A 15,242-nucleotide genomic window follows, 5' to 3' on the forward strand; every position below is an offset into this window, starting at 1 on the left:
AAGGATCCTTCCTCCCCAAAAGTTATCGACCCATCAGCCTTCTCTCAGGGTTATCCAAGCTATTCGAAAAGCTATTCATCATCGGTTACTTGAGTCTGCCGAAAATCTCAACATCTTGCTCGAGGAACAGTTTGGTTTCCGACGCGGTCGGTCAACTGTACACCAACTGACCTGAGTTACCAACGTCCTCAGACGGAACAAGTTTGTCTCGAAAACATCCGCCATGGCCTTACTCGATGTCGAGAAGGCATTTGACAATGTATGGCATGATGGCCTGGTGTACAAACTACAACGCTACAATCTTCCCAGCTACCTGGTGAAAATCATCAACAATTACCTGTCGGCAAGGACATTCCGGGTCTCAATCAGCGGAGCGAGTTCCAATGCGCACAACATCGTCGCAGGCGTCCCCAGGGCAATATCCTCAGGCCCTGCTTTTCAATCTGTTCACCTCCGACATGCCAGAACCTCCAGAAGGCGGCATTCTGTCTCTGTTCGCAGATGACACATCCATCGTCTACAACGGTAGAGTGATCAGAGCGCTAGTGGCAAAACTCCAACGAGGCCTGGATGCCCTGACAGAGTACCTCACCAGCTGGAAGATCTGTATCAACGCGGCGAAGACCCAGGTCATCATTTTCCCCCACTCCAATTCCAACTTGTTCCGCCTGGGGACTGTAAAATCATCCTCAATGGCACGACTGTGGAATGGGCCAATGAGGCCGGCTACCTTGGCTTGACCCTCGACAGCAAGCTTATTTTCAGGCAACAGGTTGACAAAACGGTGACAAAGTGTAACGTCTTGTTGAAACTACTGTACCCTTTGATCAACCGCCGGTCGTCATTGTCCCTGAAAAATAAGCTTGCTGTCTACAAGCAAATCATCCTCCCTGTGATCGAATATGGCATGCCGGTCTGGGAGAGCTGCGCTAAAACCCACCACCTCAAACTTCAACGGGTCCAAAACAAATTCCTAGGGATGATCCTCAACACCCCTCCCAGGACAAGAACATCCGAGGTCCACCGTCTGGCCGGAATAAAAACCTTACATGAACGCTTTGGTGAGTGTAAAGAAAAGTTTAGGGTCCGTTGCTTGCATTCGGATCAGGCTCCAATTAGGGCGCTAGTTCCAATCTAGGTTATCAAATTTTTTATTGTAAATATTAGTGTACATAGTAGTTAGGTTATCAAATTTTAAAAAACACACCAGCGCCTCCTAAAGGCCGTCATGATATATCATATTAACACTCAAATAACAATATAAACATGAAAATTTAAAATTGAAGTTGGAGGGCCAAACCGGCCGAGCACTGTACATGTAGAAAAATAATAATTGTAGAACAGAAAATGATGAAATAAAGAAGAATTTTACTACTATACGAAAACGGCTGGATCAAATTTCTTCATTACTTCAGAAGATATATCCGTTATTGTTTCCGACGGGTTTATATGATATTTATTCCTACGAAAATCTAAACTAAAATTGAGTAAATCCTGTAAAACTAAAATAAAGATACGTATGGAAATTTTGCATGGGCAGCTCAGAACGCGCATTTTCGCCTACTATGCAGGACAACGTCTACCGGGTCGACTAGTCTATATAATAGAAATAAAATGGTCTGTGTTCGTATCCGCATAGCTCTAAAACGGCTGGATGGATTTTCTTCATTCCTTCAATAGTTATGTTCGTTATAGTTTCCGACGGGTTTATATGATATTTCCTCATGTGAAAATCATATTTCAAGTTGAGTAAATCGTGAAAAACTAAAATTAAGATTTGTATGGGCATTTTACATGGGTAGCTCAGAACACGCATTTTCGCCTACTATGCAGAACAACGTCTGCCGGGTCGACTAGTATATAAAAATAAAAATGAAATGGTCTGTGTTCGTATCCGCATAACTCGAAAACGGCTGGATGGTTTTTCTTCATTCCTTCAGCAGATATATTCGTTATAGTTTCCAAAGGGTTTATATGATATTCCCTCATGCGAAAATTATGAGTAAAGTTCAGTAAATCGTGAAAAACTGAAATGAAGATTCGTATGGAAATTTGGCATGGGAATATTCGCCTACTATGGAGGACAACGTCTGCCGACCCGACCAGTTGAAAATAAAACTTAAAAATCGATTTTCTCAAAAACGAATTTTTCAATTTTTTTTTTATTTTTCGATTTGTTGTAGCAGATAATATATGTATTCTTTTGTACTATAAGTCATAATGGAGCAGGTGACTGGCAGCAGATGAAGAAAAAGGATTTTTTTCTTGTCCTGTCGTGTTTCTCCAGTAAGCAGAGCGATCGGCCGGTCGTCGAAGTTTAGTTTTGCTTTGTGCGGAAAGCAAAACGATCGGCCGGTCACCGAAATTTTGTTCTGCTTTGTGCGGGTGAGTAAGTTAATCAGAAAGTGAAAAATTAGTTAGTGATTGCGCGGCCGGAATTACAATTAATCAGTTCAGTGCGTGTTTTCTCTTGTTTCGGACAGCAGAACGATCGCGCGATCTGCCGAAATACAGTGAGTCCAAAAAGTATTCGTCTAGCTGTGTGTTTTCTAGAAAATGTCAAAGATAGAATCTAGTAAGCTCAAAAAATAAAACTATCGATTACATTGTGTAGCAAATTCATCAATTCATCTTCATTGTTAAAAATCAAACAGAAAAATAACACAATAACAAAAATAAAGGTAACAAAACATAACAATTCATTAAATACGGGCTCAAAAAGTATTCGTCTATTCAGGTTTTGTTCGCTTTTGAAACGAAAACAGGAGTTGTAAAATGGAATTCAATATTTCGTTGGATTCCCCTGTGTATCTATGACGGGCTGTAGTTCTTGTGGCATGGAACTGACCAAATTAACCGTAACAGGGGACGGAATATTCTTCCATTCTTCTTTCAACACTAATTTCAATTCGTTTTTATTGGAAATATGACTTTCACGAATTTCATGAAAAGTTTGTCGTCCAGAACCTTCCAATGGAGTTAAATTGGATTCATATCTGGTCTCTGAGGAGGCGTTTTGAGTTGATTGGGGTTTTATAGAGTAGCTACAGCTTAGTACTTTGGGCTGTGTGCTCGAGGTAATTATCACCCCGTAAGATGTATGTTCCCTGTAAGCCTAATTTCTCAGCACTGGTGTTCAAATTTTCTTTCAAAATGCGGATGAACATTTTGAACAACACATAATTCCTTCAGTAATGTGAAATTTTCCCACACCGGTTGCGCTCAAGCACCTCAGAGACCATGACGGAGCCCCCACCATGCTTTACTGCTCAAAAGAGATTCTGCGGCTGTATCTCAATATTCCTTTCCGCCATACCATACATCGGCCATTTGATCCAAATATGCTGTACTTGCTTTCGTCAGATAACATGACTTGATTCCGAAAGTCATCCTTCTTCCAGCAATATGTTTAGCTGAAATCGAGCTGTTTTTGATAATTTGATGGCTCACTTGAATTTTCTCCCGTGATACTCGCCCATTATACCCATACTTTTTACAAGTATTTCAGTTCGTATTGATTCATATTTGAGCACTTCTTCTCTCCAACTCACTTGCCTATATGGGTGAACTCGTTTTTAAGGTTTTTTTTTTATTTTCCGCATAATAAATCGCTCATCGTTATCAGTTTACTATTGCTGACGACCACTCTGTTATTTGTTTTGATAGATTTTTTTGTCGCTGATGCGATCAATCACCAATTAAATGGTTGAATTCTTGCTACCCTTGGTCTACCCACATTTCTTGCAAAGTTATAAGTCAACTTGCACTAATTATGCAGGCGCAGAATAAGTTTTTTTTCATTGGGACTCATCTTTTTACTTTTCCCACCCATGGTGCTTCTATTTTCCGCGCCAAGTTCAAACAAAACAAAAACATTATTTGATCTGTCATTGAGTATTGACAAAAACGTTGCTAGACATCACTAGAGTGTGCTAGTGTAACAACATGCGAATAAAACTAATATATTCGTGTTTTACGCGATTATTTTCTGAATAGACGAATACTTTTTGAGCGAGCGAAATTGACGAAATTTAGATATTCTCTACATACCAGAAAAAGTAATTGAAATCTCTATTTGTTTTTGAATAATAATCATGTGTTGATAAGTTTTCTACCAAATTTAGAAGAAAGTTTTTTGATTTCACTTCTATCACGCCTAAGTTTTACATTTTACTGAAAAATATGCAGCTAGACGAATACTTTTTGGACCCACTGTATTGTGTTCTGCATTGTGCAGCCGGTCATAAAGTTAATTAGTTCAGTGCGTGATTTTTCGGAGTAGCTATCGAGCATGCGTCGTGCAGTGCGTGTTTTAGTCGTCGCGAAGTAGTTAAGATATCGAATCAGTCTTCGGGAAATAATACGTAAGACACGCGTTGCTTTTCCGTTTTTGTATCATCATGAATATGACGTCGTTCAAATGAAATAATTAGTCGCTTACCAAGGCGATTTCCAATATATTTCCTTCCCAACTAACATACTATTCCTTTCCAGTGCGCTCATGGAGATGCAGAGGATTCCTCGATCTCATGTAGCAATGAGTGTCGAACTAATTTTCCTCCCCTTGTTTTAATCAACTGTGAGGACGTGGCCGGTATCGTTATTGGTCTTGAATTAAAGAAACTCCGAAGCATGTACAGTAGAAATGGCTTTCTAGTCTCGAAAAAACTATTTAATTGGTGAGCTGTGCATCATTTGTTATTTCTCAGTTAATCACGACTAGCAACTACGATGGGTACAGTCAATCAAGCTAAGCTTAGCTAAGCTAAGCTATTGGGTAGTCCTTCGTGTAGAATATATTTGCAATCTGATTATAGAAATGAGTACATTTAAATCAAAGAGCTAGACTTTACTAAGGTGGCGCAGATCAGCGCTGCGCCCCAAGTAGCACACACAACATCTTCCAAAAGGCACCTTGTTTCTATTCAGTTTCATTAAAGGCATTGAAAAAACATCAAAGCACGAAAAAGTTGCATCAAGATATCAAAAACGTTCGAATTGTGATCAATGTTTCATTAACATTGCAATGCAGTACGCGTTTGGCATTTGGAAACAAACAACCAAAGAATACTGCACTGCAATCATTAGGTTGCATATTTTCTACCATAATACTTCAATGCGTCTTTCAAAATTGAATTGTTTGTTTAAATCAAGTTACAGATAAGTTGAGTGTATCTTCATGTTTGATTTAGCATCGTTCAACCACAGAGAACAGACATGGATGCTCGAACAAAATTTTCTTAAAAACGTGTGTAAAGATTTAAATCGTACCTCAGCGCCGCCAACGCAGGCTGCCCGACATAAAAACTCAATCTCACTAAGTGATGGCGTTGGCATATACCTCATAAACAATGTAGTGCTGCCACCTAGGAGCGAGCCTAGGAGCAATTCGGAATGAACACTAGCGCTAAAAAGTAAAACACGGCAAATTTTAACCATATTTATTGGCACACTAGCACCGCGCAACGAGGGCATAACGACATACTTTAAAATGACCAGTACAAACTTTTACACAAGCTCGCGAATGAAGATGAACGTCTGTTCTCTGTGGTTCAACGTTTTGACAACTCACAACTTATTCCGGTGATGGTGCAATTCAGTAACAGGAAACATGAGTACAAAACTTCATAATCGTATGGTTTTTATGGTGAGTTGTAACGTTATTTAGAACCCTATTTATGTTATTATTTCAGTTCGATTAGCATGTAGTAGTGTATAGTACTATTCGCGGTGAATGTCGCAAAATGCTGTAAGATAAAAAAAGCTTAGTCAAGACTACAACCTACGATGCGCCATCTTTGTGTAATCCGCAAACTACTGGAACATTTCACAAATTCAAATCAATTGCGTCGTGAAGAATTAATCCGAGTCACTCTCTTACTTGTTAAAACAAATTGCGTCATAGATTACTTTGATTCTTTAACATCAACCAACAAAAAGACGGGTATGTACGACGTCGTACATTTTTTGGAGGAAATGGCATCGTGGCGTCGCGTGTGCTTTTTCATTATAGTGGAGTGCAAAGTCGAGAACGGAACGTTAAGATCACGATAAAGCCAAGTGGTATCAAATCATCCATCTTTAAGGACATAGTTGGAGGAGTACCACGATGGCAGTCAATATGGCACCGGACCTTCCACGGGTCAACCCCACACCTCCCGCACTCCTCGCACATTCGAATGCATCGAACAGCATCGAACAAAAGTATAATATTCAAATTACTAACCTGTTCACAGCATATTTATTCACTTCCCGTGATAATGAACATGTTTCTTCAAAGAGTCCTATGAATTTCGGCTCGAATTTTATCGTAAATCAGCAGTTTCGTGCCAATTTAATAGCCGTTCGCGATTCGGTGGGCTTATCACTGCACTTCACTTCTTCTCAAAGGACATAGAAAAATCAAGTTTTTACTCACTTCTCCGCACATGAGCAGTCCGAAATGTTGATAGAATGCAAATTAAACATCACTTTTTGATATAAGTCACTCGTTTGAACCGAAAACCTAATATAAACTGCTATTTTTGCCCGAAAAAACGATTAAAAACTGACCGCGGAGCGAATGTAAACACCGGCAGCGGCAGCGGCAGCAGCAAACTAATACATAGGGTGGTTCAAAAAATGATTTTGCTCTGCCGCGCTCAGTCGATTATGATTCATGTTTTGGGTGTCATCCGATGGTTTGGGTTGGTTTGAATAGAGGCTTACCGTGCACAGGTCATTTCAGGTTTGTATGACAGTTGATATGGCGCGGTTGAATTTTACATTATTTTGATTGTGTCACTCATCACGTTAATGGGCGTCATTGGGCGCTGGCGAGGGGGGAGACCATATGACTGGATGAAATATTCAAGAGCTTTAATTCCATAGGCAATGGTCATTGAATGGTGGCTTCAATGGTTGGGAGTCGATTTTAATTGAGGTTGCGAATCTTTAGCATGATAATTAGGATTATTTTTTGCGTTACATAATCAATGCATCTTACCTGCGGTGCGGGTTTCGTTCAGTGAAGTCTCCGAAATGTTGCTTTAAGCTATGTGGATTCTCTTTTCGCACCCGTTTGGAGGGAAGGCGCTGTAGCCAATGTAATGAAAAGTTTAGTTTCTCATGCTAGTTTTCATACAAACTCGGACCGGCTAGTGTTCAACCAGATTTTGTTCAAATCGGTTTTTGGAGGACACTCGGAGTATGGGACGGAATCGAGTGAGTGTGGTGGAACTGGGTCGTTTTTTGAAGCACCCTACTAATATTATTTGTTTTTTTTTTATAAATACGACACCAATACTACTACAGTATATGACAGTTTTTATTGTACCAATACTTTCAAAGCTTTGTTTTGGTACTCAACCCACCTTCACCTTAAACTGCGCGATTGAAAAATTAAACTCGAAGTAAGTCTCGGGAGTGATTAGTTTAATTATCTTTTTAAATCATTTGATTTTTGTTCGAAACTAGATCCTTAATTCATCGAGTTAGATTCTAAAAAGAAAGTGTCTGTTTGAATAAACCTAAAATAGATTCAAATTCAGTTAAGCCTTATTAGTCTAATAGTTAACTCAAGGTAGCATAATGTGAAACTCCGTGTAGAACAGGCCAAATTACCCAATCAACGTGGGCGTCAAGTCTGGGTTTTTCCTACAAGGACTTGAGTCTTGTGGTGATACCAGCCCACTGTAGTTTGCCAGTTTGCGACCCGGTGCATGTAAACCCGGTAAGTCGGCCTCCAAAAAGCTCGAACCATCCATCGGACCCCGTGGGACATCCGACGAGGGATTGACCCGAGCTAAGGTTAGACCGGTCCAAAGCCCACAATAAATCGCTAAATCCAAAAGTTACTAGTAACTATGACAATAACGTGACGTCACAGTAGGGACAATAGGTTTGCCTTAATTCGTTCCTTGATCAATAAATTTTGCAGTTAATTTAAAGGATGAACTTAAACTCGATAAATTAGAATATATATGATTGAATTTAACTGCGCATTGGATTTGAATTATAATAAACTTACTTCTAGATTAATTAGGCTACTCCACTAGTTTTCTAACGTCACGAAATAAATTATTCATTAATTAAGATTAGTTTGGGTTCATTATAGTAACTAAGTTTTTCCCCCATTGGTTAATTTTAGAGAATTTATATCTCAATTTCTACTTAGGTATTTATTCTATTTGATGCCTTGATGCTCTGGACAAAATCGGTCAATGTTTGGACAATGCTAGACTCGTTGGAAGTTTATATGGAAAAATGTATGCAGAAACATCCAAAAACAGTGAACTGCAGTTGGTCGGCACAACTTACGATGAAGAACTATGATACTTGTTGAAACTAACTCGGTCTCACTACAAGGTGGATTATTCAGGGTCGGATGAATTGGCACACTCCTTTCACGTCCATTCTCTCTCTCAATGAAACGTTCATTCATGCCGGGAACAGTGGAAAACGAAATGTCTGCCCAGCGAGGTGACGTCATCCTGAATGAACATAAATCTAAAGTCTAACACTTAGAAACAACTCAAAAGCCTGAAGGAAAATTAGCTTTCATGGAACACACTGAGGACGAGGCTTGATGGCTTCTTTACAAGCCCGGAAAAGCGAAAAGACAATAAATAAACTTTTAACCTTATTGTTCAGGGAATGCGCACTTGTCAAGAATAGTCGAACACGAATTTCAATTTAACTTATGGCTAATTTTAATGTACTTTTCTGGTCCTACACTATGCTAGCACTGTCACACTTGATAGGGGTACTTGCGTGGTTGGAGCATCGTCATGCTCGGGATCCGGATCCTCGGTGATTCCGTTGATCAGCAAGTGGCCACTGCTTAAGGCTGCGAGACTGGCGGAGACGGGCCACGTCGACATCTTGGTGAGCTTGATGATGGGGAACAAGCGGCGACGGGCCGCTTTCGGTTGAGATTGATGATGGCCGTGAGCTGTCGGCGATGGGAAGCGTCGGCATGTTGGACAGCTTGCTACATCGGCGGAATGGCCGATTCAAGATGGCGGGTATGGCTTGGAAAGCGGTCTGAACAATACACGTCTTCAGACAATAGGTATTCTGTCTCTGTGCTTCTGCCGGCGTTTGTGGGAGATGCCGGATGGCAGTTTCGCTCGGAATGAGGTCCTCGAGCTAGGTAACATAACCTTGAAATCAACGTGCGTGAGGATTAGGCCTCTTGGATTGTCACCAAGAGCCTGTCGTGGATGTAGCTTGTAATTAAAAGAAAAAGGCCCACTCGTGGACCTGCCAAGTGGTATTATTACACCTATCAAGTGACAGTAGGATTTTGTTATCACTTTCTGACTAAACTAAGTTTAATTACCTTTTTCTTGCACATAACTTTCACAGTAGTGTTTTCTTAGTTTTTAGACGGCATAAATGTATAATAGGCTATAAGAAACATTACAATTATAATTTAGGTTAGGTTATTTTACGTTTACAATTAACTTCTCTAACCGTACTATAGTTTTGTAGTTTGTTTTGCCGTACTATTTTTACCGTACTATTAGTATTAAGGACACAATTTCCACTTAGAATAAGGTACAAAGCTTTTAAAACACACAATTTTGTGACAATTTTTAACAATTAATACACGACGCGCACTACGATTTCCTCGGAGGTTACGACAGAAAAGAGAATCTTCATTGCCTTTGGCTGAGGTATTTATTATAAAACGAGTGTTAAGATGGAGCTCAAACTTCGTCAAAAATACGAAGTTTGACATTTCATATTTCTCCGACCTTTGTATGTATGTTCTGATCAAAATTAGTAGTGACCTCTGTTTGTCAAATCTTTTTGGACATTTTCATTTGTTTCGCTATTTGTGTCACCGTTTGCATGAACGTGCATTGATATGGAACGGATGGAAATGGTGTATGCACTCTCATTGAATGCTGTCGGTTTGGATGGATAGGGTGGGACAAGAAAGGAAATCTTGCGGTGGAGCCGCAAGTCAATCACATGAAACCGAACGGTTACATTACCCCATCGTTCCTCTTTCAAAAAGGAAGCATTTCATTTTGAATCAATCTCATAATTATAATCATTATTAACTTCAACCATTATCTTTTTCAGATTGTGGTGAATCAAAATTATGAATTGGTTTTTCTCTGGAGCACCCTATTAACCTTCGTCACTCAGTTGACGAAGCAATGGTACTCGCAGTGAATGAACTTCAACACTTTGTGTTGGGAAATGTCAAAAGATTATCGTTGTTTATGTTTACAACGCAACGACGAATTCGATGGTTCGCGAAGCCATGAATTGTAGCGTTTTTGATACGAAATTTATCGCGGTCGATGGCTAAAACGGTCGAAAAAAGTATCCGCGAAGAGAACGTTTCCCGGGGGTGCACTGAATACCGCGATTCGACATCATTTTCCGGTCTTATTTCCCTAGCTGTTCGTGAATCCGCGGAGATGGGAACCAAACTCTTACGCCGAGAATCTCGAGTTTGCCAGGTGAGAATAGTTTCTGTAAACAAAAATCGATTAAGTTGTATTCGATGCTTTCCTAATAATGCGACTTCATTTTCATTGAATAGGATTTCATGGAAATCGGTCCGGACCTTTTATGAATGGTAAGTAATCAACTAATCATTACGACTGAGTTGAAGACTGAATTATTGATTGAATCCTGATTCCAGGTTTGGGACATCGTGTGTCCGCGTATGTAGCTCGACGGGATGTATGGATTCGCCAGTTCGCTTGTCTCGAACTGGTCCCGCGAGACTACCAATAGAGCGTACTTCCTGACTTCGGAGGAGTTGCACGTCTTATCTGCATAACGGACTGGCCGTTCTTAAATACCCTCAGGTTCTCTGGAAGACCCGAGCAGAATATAATTCATTATTGTATCTCGCTGTATATTCAGGAGCAAATTGAATGATTAAATGGGTGTTTTGCTTGTCTGTTTTTTTTTATGAAGAAATTATTCCTCAACAGAAAGTCTTATTGTAACCTTCGTTTCTTCCCTGTTGGTCGGGAATCGAAGAAAATTGACTTTTAATTGGTCATGGGACTTTTGGGTTTCTATTACCGGTTTCGCGTATTTATTTGATGTAGGAGTACAATGTTGCTAGACTCTGCGATTGAGTCCGCACAGTTTACCGAACTTTTCGCGACGTTTATGATCATCCTAGCCACGGACTCGATTGGAATTTCCGAATGACTTCCCGTTCTGCAGAGACGGAAAGTCCCGAGGAACCGCGTTAGTTCGTCGTGAAGTTATTTGTTCCCGTATTTTGTTCGATTGTGTAACTTATTCCATCGATATGGTTCTATTCGCGCTTTAAACGTAATCTCGAACGACTGCAAATCATCACGAATTCCTTACAGTCCAGCAGAAAATCTGCTTCATCGCGAACCGTTATACAATCAGTCGATCTCCGAGATCACTGTCTACGTCGTTCCGAACCGCGGGATCTTCTTCTTGATCTCGATCTAAATTATAAAATGCCTAACATCCTTGATTCTCATGTTGCTTCGAATTTGTTATTCTAAGTAATTGATTTGACGTACATGCCTTAAATAGAAATAATTATCATGCAATTGAAAAAAAAACCTATGACAAAACCTACTCAAAAAATGGAAATTGGAAATTCTAGAATCATTATCGGCTCCTCGGATTTTCGGATCACCGATTCCGAGAAGACTTTGCAACTTATGTGTTCTCTTCGTTTGGAGAACGAAGGCGTCAACAAAACAGGAATCTGTTTTCTCGCCCCTTCCCGGAGGGAATGGAAACTGATGGGAGTTATGCATTTTTAGTCGGGCGCCATTGAAACTAACTCGGTCTCACTACAAGGTGGATTATTCAGGGTCGGATGAATTGGCACACTCCTTTCACGTCCATTCTCTCTCTCAATGAAACGTTCATTCATGCCGGGAACAGTGGAAAACGAAATGTCTGCCCAGCGAGGTGACGTCATCCTGAATGAACATAAATCTAAAGTCTAACACTTAGAAACAACTCAAAAGCCTGAAGGAAAATTAGCTTTCATGGAACACACTGAGGACGAGGCTTGATGGCTTCTTTACAAGCCCGGAAAAGCGAAAAGACAATAAATAAACTTTTAACCTTATTGTTCAGGGAATGCGCACTTGTCAAGAATAGTCGAACACGAATTTCAATTTAACTTATGGCTAATTTTAATGTACTTTTCTGGTCCTACACTATGCTAGCACTGTCACACTTGATAGGGGTACTTGCGTGGTTGGAGCATCGTCATGCTCGGGATCCGGATCCTCGGTGATTCCGTTGATCAGCAAGTGGCCACTGCTTAAGGCTGCGAGACTGGCGGAGACGGGCCACGTCGACATCTTGGTGAGCTTGATGATGGGGAACAAGCGGCGACGGGCCGCTTTCGGTTGAGATTGATGATGGCCGTGAGCTGTCGGCGATGGGAAGCGTCGGCATGTTGGACAGCTTGCTACATCGGCGGAATGGCCGATTCAAGATGGCGGGTATGGCTTGGAAAGCGGTCTGAACAATACACGTCTTCAGACAATAGGTATTCTGTCGCTGTGCTTCTGCCGGCGTTTGTGGGAGATGCCGGATGGCAGTTTCGCTCGGAATGAGGTCCTCGAGCTAGGTAACATAACCTTGAAATCAACGTGCGTGAGGATTAGGCCTCTTGGATTGTCACCAAGAGCCTGTCGTGGATGTAGCTTGTAATTAAAAGAAAAAGGCCCACTCGTGGACCTGCCAAGTGGTATTATTACACCTATCAAGTGACAGTAGGATTTTGTTATCACTTTCTGACTAAACTAAGTTTAATTACCTTTTTCTTGCACATAACTTTCACAGTAGTGTTTTCTTAGTTTTAGACGGCATAAATGTATAATAGGCTATAAGAAACATTACAATTATAATTTAGGTTAGGTTATTTTACGTTTACAATTAACTTCTCTAACCGTACTATAGTTTTGTAGTTTGTTTTGCCGTACTATTTTTACCGTACTATTAGTATTAAGGACACAATTCCCACTTAGAATAAGGTACAAAGCTTTTAAAACACACAATTTTGTGACAATTTTTAACAATTAATACACGACGCGCACTACGATTTCCTCGGAGGTTACGACAGAGAAGAGAATCTTCATTGCCTTTGGCTGAGGTATTTATTATAAAACGAGTGTTAAGATGGAGCTCAAACTTCGTCAAAAATACGAAGTTTGACATTTCATATTTCTCCGACCTTTGTATGTATGTTCTGATCAAAATTAGTAGTGACCTCTGTTTGTCAAATCTTTTTGGACATTTTCATTTGTTTCGCTATTTGTGTCACCGTTTGCATGAACGTGCATTGATATGGAACGGATGGAAATGGTGTATGCACTCTCATTGAATGCTGTCGGTTTGGATGGATAGGGTGGGACAAGAAAGGAAATCTTGCGGTGGAGCCGCAAGTCAATCACATGAAACCGAACGGTTACATTGTTTCAGATAGACTGACCAAAACAAAAATATTTCATTTCAATTTTATCCAATTTCATAAGAAAATACATCACTTTTTGAAAGCTGGTTAGGTCCATCCTTGATTTTATCCACTAGCCTTTTTTTTAATATCTTCGACTACAGTAACTTATTTCCAACTCTTTAAAAAGTTTTTGAAAGCTTATTTCATGGATTCTCAAATAGCGGGTAACATGCGGAAAAATAGGTAGTAAAACATCCTAAAAATGGCCCGATGAATAAATAAAAATTATTTCATACAAACTATTTCATACAAAAATAGTAATCTACCGGTTATATTGGCAGCTGTATGAATGGTAAGTATATATAAAATGCCCAAGCCGGGTTTATAATAATTCATTCACCAGCATCACTTGGAATGTTGGCTGAAGAAGCAGCTGAGTGTCAACACAAGCACTCTAAAAAAATTGACTCATCATGCCAGGAAAGCATCACGAAAGGAAAATTTACATGACATATTCATTAGTGCTATGAACTAGTCGAATCCTTAGATAAGCTCACTTAACTAGGTAAATTCAAAATTAATCCAATCTGGAATATCTAGAAGATGTTCAAAGTTTTTTAGTGACTGAAAGCTCTAGCAGATGTTTTAATCGATCTTGAATAGATACTTATGATTTTGTTGAAGATGTTCATAAACATAATAAATAAATAAATGTTGTTGCAGTCAGTGTTGTAAAATGTCATTTACATTCGTTTGTATATTTTTCCCAGATTTTTTTTCAGAAGTTAGCTATCAATTCCTGAGGTATGGCGAAGGTATGGGGGTTTCAGAACATTTTTTTTTGGAAAAAAAAATTGTTCTAAATTTGTTGTCTCTGGGGGGGGGGGGGGGTTATGTCCAAAACCACCCCCGTGGCTACGCCACTGGACTTAGTACATCTGTACAACTCAGTACAGTACACATTTTCTTAGTTTGAATACTATAAATAGTAGAGTGGGGCGCAGTTGTATGGAAAAACGCAAACTTCGTCCGATCAAGTGAGATCAAGGTTTTTCTGAATCGTTTTGGGACCCCAATCAACTGTGCAAAATATGGGATCGATTGATTGCAACCTCGCATGCCGCATCGCGTTTTAAATTTACATGGAGATTAATATGGACGTAAAAACGTACTTTTTTATATTTTTGCTCTTAGCGGCTTCAATTTATCATCAATCACGTGACTCAAAACGTTAGCATATAGTCTGGAAGATGCCGAAAGACTTTGCCGAAGAAGGTACGTAGCTGGAAGGTCTACAAAAAAATTTATTACGTTTCGAAAATTGATTGTTCAAACCATATGCAGGAATTCAATGTTTCTGCCAGCACTACCGGACAACCTATGGTTATCAAAGGGCAAAACCCATCTTCCTCCTAGTTGAATTGTGAATTCTTTGTGAAATAAATCCGGATACCTCCCATTAGCTCTAAAGCCCTATAAGATCAATTATTTTGAAATAACACTCAAGTAAATTATTGGGCTACGTAGTACGGCAGTGCTGGCAGAATAAACGATTTTTTGCATATGTTTTGAACACTCAATGTTCGAAGCGTTATAACTTTTTTCGTGGACGTTCTAGCAACGTGCCTTCTTCAGCAGAGTTTTTCGGCATCCTTTGTGTTATACTTTAATGCAATATGCCACATGGTTTACGATGAACTAAAACTTCTAGTAGTAGAAATGCAAAAATATACGTTCTCCCATACTAAATTCCATACAAACTTCAAACGCGATGCGGGAAGCGAGGAAGCAATCAATCGGTCCCAAATTCTGCACAGTTGTT

The 15,242-nt window shown here is 39.8% G+C and overlaps 2 long non-coding RNA genes across 2 annotated transcripts; one reads left to right on the top strand and one right to left on the bottom strand.

Annotated features, from left to right (window-relative positions):
- Positions 1 to 8,666: 8,666 nt before the first annotated feature.
- LOC134215792 (uncharacterized) lies at positions 8,667 to 9,966 on the bottom strand. The gene is made up of 3 exons (XR_009980313.1): positions 9,457 to 9,966; positions 9,323 to 9,390; positions 8,667 to 9,243 (listed from the first exon to the last, which is right to left on the bottom strand). It is a non-coding gene; the product is annotated as an uncharacterized LOC134215792 (long non-coding RNA).
- Positions 9,967 to 10,147: 181 nt separating this feature from the next.
- On the top strand, positions 10,148 to 10,769 carry LOC134215791 (uncharacterized). The gene is made up of 3 exons (XR_009980312.1): positions 10,148 to 10,460; positions 10,544 to 10,579; positions 10,646 to 10,769. It is a non-coding gene; the product is annotated as an uncharacterized LOC134215791 (long non-coding RNA).
- Positions 10,770 to 15,242: the final 4,473 nt, after the last annotated feature.

Source organism: Armigeres subalbatus, chromosome 2, assembly GCF_024139115.2.
Source record: "Armigeres subalbatus isolate Guangzhou_Male chromosome 2, GZ_Asu_2, whole genome shotgun sequence".
Lineage (NCBI taxonomy): Eukaryota > Metazoa > Arthropoda > Insecta > Diptera > Culicidae > Armigeres > Armigeres subalbatus.